Source organism: Equus asinus, unplaced genomic scaffold (genome assembly GCF_041296235.1).
Source record: "Equus asinus isolate D_3611 breed Donkey unplaced genomic scaffold, EquAss-T2T_v2 contig_192, whole genome shotgun sequence".
Taxonomy (NCBI): Eukaryota; Metazoa; Chordata; class Mammalia; order Perissodactyla; family Equidae; genus Equus; species Equus asinus.
In genome coordinates this window covers 13,997-17,500 of record NW_027224841.1, presented here as the reverse complement: position 1 = coordinate 17,500, position 3,504 = coordinate 13,997, and positions in this window count along the sequence as shown.

Here is a 3,504-nt window from a genome sequence, read left to right as displayed (position 1 = left end):
GGAAGCGAGTCGCGCTCGGGGCGGGGCCCCGGTCGGGCAGCCAGAACAGGCGACGACGGGGAAGGGCTCGGGAGAAGGCCGGCGGCGGCGAGGGCCGAGGCGCCGGAGAGGCGGCGGCGGAAGGGCCGCGGCCCGCCGAGAGACGCGCTCGGGGCGAAGGAGGGAAGACAGAACCTCCCGAGGCAAGTCGGCCGCCGGAGCACACACGGGGTCTCACCGCCAGGGGCCTCCAGCACCAGGGGCGGTCCCGCGGCGCCCAGAACGGCGACTGGCCCCGTCGCCCCGCGCGCAGCTCACGGGGGCTCGGCCCCGCCACGGCCAGGGCTCTCCCGCACACGGCGCCAGCGTCCCGCGCCGGGCGCCTGGCGCGCGGGCCCCACCCGACCGGAGCCGAGAGCACTTCGCCCGGGGCCACCACCGGCCTCGGTGGCCGGAGGCGACACCCGCACAGCGAGGCCCACTTCGGTCCCGGCCGGTGGGCGGCGCGGCCAGGCGTCTGCCCGGGCGGGGGAGCACCGGGGGCAGCGGGGAGCGCGGCGCGCGCCTCGACGGAGGGAGCACGGGCTCGCGGGAAGGCTCCCGGGGACGGCCTCGGGCGCGGACGGGCCACCAGGAAAACACACGCGGGATCCCACCGCCAACGACACGCGAGGGCGGTCCCACGACGCCTGGGACGCCGGCCGGCCTCAGCCACCCCTCGGCCTCCCGCGGGCCCGGCCCCACCGCCGGGGCCTACGTGAGGCGCCCCCGCCGCCGGGGGCCGCCCCGTCCACCCAGCCACCCGTCTGCCTGTCTGGTCTGCTCCGGGGCCCACGTCCCGAGGGAACGCGCCCGAGAGCGGCGGCGGCCCCCACCCATGCCCGCACGCCACCACCGGCTGCGGCTCGGGACGGGAGCGAGCGGAGAGCCAGCCGCTCGCGGCGGGGCGGAGCCCGGACGGGGCCGGGCCCTCTCCCCGCCCCAGCGCGCGACGGGAGAACCACGCGCACGCTCGCGCACACGCGCGGCCCCGCGCCCGACGACGGCCCGGCCGGGCGTGACCCTCCCCCGACTCGGAGGGGGGAGGCGCCGGCCGCGGTAGGCAAAGAGCAGCTCTGCCCACGCGCCACGGTGGTGGCGTCCGTGGCTACTACGCGCAAAGGAGGGGCGGCGGCTGGGGGGTCCGGTACCCCAAGGCACCCTCTCGGATCGCTAGAGAAGGCTTTCTCACCGAGGGCGTGTCGCCCCCGCCCATCGTCCGCCATCGGGCCCACCAAGGCGCTTACAGACACCATGGCCACGCAATGCAGGAGGGGTCTGCGGTAGAGGTAAGGCCTAGAGCAAGTCGGAGCGTCCGTGGTCAGGGCCGCGAGCCCGCGCTGCCCCGGGCTCGCCATCTCTGGCCACACTGGGCTTAGCTAGGGATCTACAAGGCCCCTGTGCGGCTCCCAAGTCAGTGCCTCCCCTCAGGCCGAGAGACCAAGGGAGGCAGAGACTGGGACGGAGGTGCCGATCAAACAGCACCTCCCAACCAAAGAGCCAGCGCCACGCCGCTGGCTCGGCCCGCCACGGTCACTCCCACACCCGCGGGGAAACCCCAGCAAGGGGAACGCGCGGGCACGCGCCCGAGCCTGCCCGCCCCCACACGGCACGCCGTGGGGGGCGACGAGGCACCCGTCCCCCCCGAGGGGGACGAGGGGCACGCCTCCCTTACCGACTCGACCCCCCCGCTCCTCAGACACACCAGCGCAGTGGTTACCTGAGGAGGCCGACGGGAACAGAGAACGACACCGCCACTCGGCCTCGGGCGCCTGAGGGACGACCTGGAACGCTCCAGGGGCACCGCCAACGGCCTGGGGAACGCGCTCACGCGCCCGGGAAGGCGCGCGGCGCGGCGGCAACACGGCCCGCCCCACCGCGGGGAGGGCCGCCCGCGAGACACAGCCAAGAGGCACAGGCAGAGCATCCGCCGCGTCACGGAGACCCCGACACCGCCCACGCCACGAGGCACGGGGCGGGGGAGCGAGGTCAGGCCGGATTCCGCACCCCTGCCGCCTCCCACACGCCACTCGCAGCGGGGGAGAACGGGCGAGGGGACCCGCGGGCAGAGCGAGAAGAGCGGTCCCGTTCGCCATGAACGTCCGTCCCTCGTCTGGCACGGCTTAGGCCCGGCCCGGGAGAGCACAGCATCACCACATCGGTCGGCAGCATAACGCGAGGGACCCCCGAGCAAGGGAAGGCCGGCGAGGACAGCGAGCGGAGGAGCCTGCTTCAGCCTCACCGACCCCTCTCCTCCTCCAGCAAGCGCGGGCGACGACCCCAGGACGAGAACGCCTGACACGCACTGGCACGGAGCCGGTGGGATGGGGTAAGTCGCGACCGCACCCGGGTGCCGGCGGCAGGGAGTGCACGTGGTAGAGGACCCCGCGCCCCTAACCCCGCCGCCCTCGGGTACCAGAGACCGGAGGTGGCACCACGGTCGTGGGGGCGCCTGGAACGCACAAGAGCCGGCGCGCAGGCCCCAGCGGGCGGCTCAAGCGGCGGGGGTGGAAACGGGCGTCCGGTTCTCGGCCAGAGCCCGGAGCCCTCCCCGCACACGCATCCAGGCACCCGGAAGCTCTCGGGCGACTGTCACCCGAGCAGAGCGTGTCAGCACTTATCTGGCGGCACAAAACCACCCATTCGGGGGCAAGAATCGCCGCGCCCGGAGACGGGGCCCACCCACGGATCACCAGGGGAACCCCTGGATCACGGCCACGGCCACCAGACCCCAAGCACGACCCCATCGCCACCAGGCCCGGAGCTCCCGGGGCCATCTGGTCGACCCCAGAAGCGTGGCGGCAGGGGGAGCCGGGGACAGCCTCCCCGGGCCGCCCGCGCGGGCCGGGACCGGTCGGTCCCTCCCTCTGAGTCGCCGGGTCAGGACTTAGAAAAGAATTCCGCGGAGGCGCCTCCGGCGACCGGGCCCGGGGCGGGACCGTGGCTCCCGTCCCTCAGCCGGGGCTCCACCTACGCCTCGAGCCGGCCCCCTCCCGCCTCCGGACAAAGACGCGACCCGCGAAACTCGGAGAGAGAAGTCCGGTCCGACGGCCCGGACCCACCCCGGGCACGCGTCCGGGCCGGGGACGCCCTCCCCGGCCCGCCCTCGAGGGCTCCCGGGGCCGGTCCACGCTCTTCTCCAGGGCGGGACTTGGAAAAAAAAACTGCCACGGAGGAGGAGGCATCCGAGGACCGGGCCCGGTCCCCACCGCCAGAGCCGGTCGACTCGGAAGACCAGTGGGGAAAAGGCCAGCCCGGCGGCCGAGCCCGTCGCGCCCTCCACGGGCCTCCCCCGCAAGGCCCCGGCCGGTCGCCCACCTCCGGAGCGGGGCGCGGAAAGGGGATCGGCGACGCGGAAGGCCCGACCACCGGGCCGCCCTCGGGACGACGGCCGGGCACGGGACGAGCTCCCTCGCCCGTTCCCCCGCGGCGGCCCCCCACCCCCTCCCGGGGACGGAGGGGCACCGGCGGCTGCTGGTCGACCCG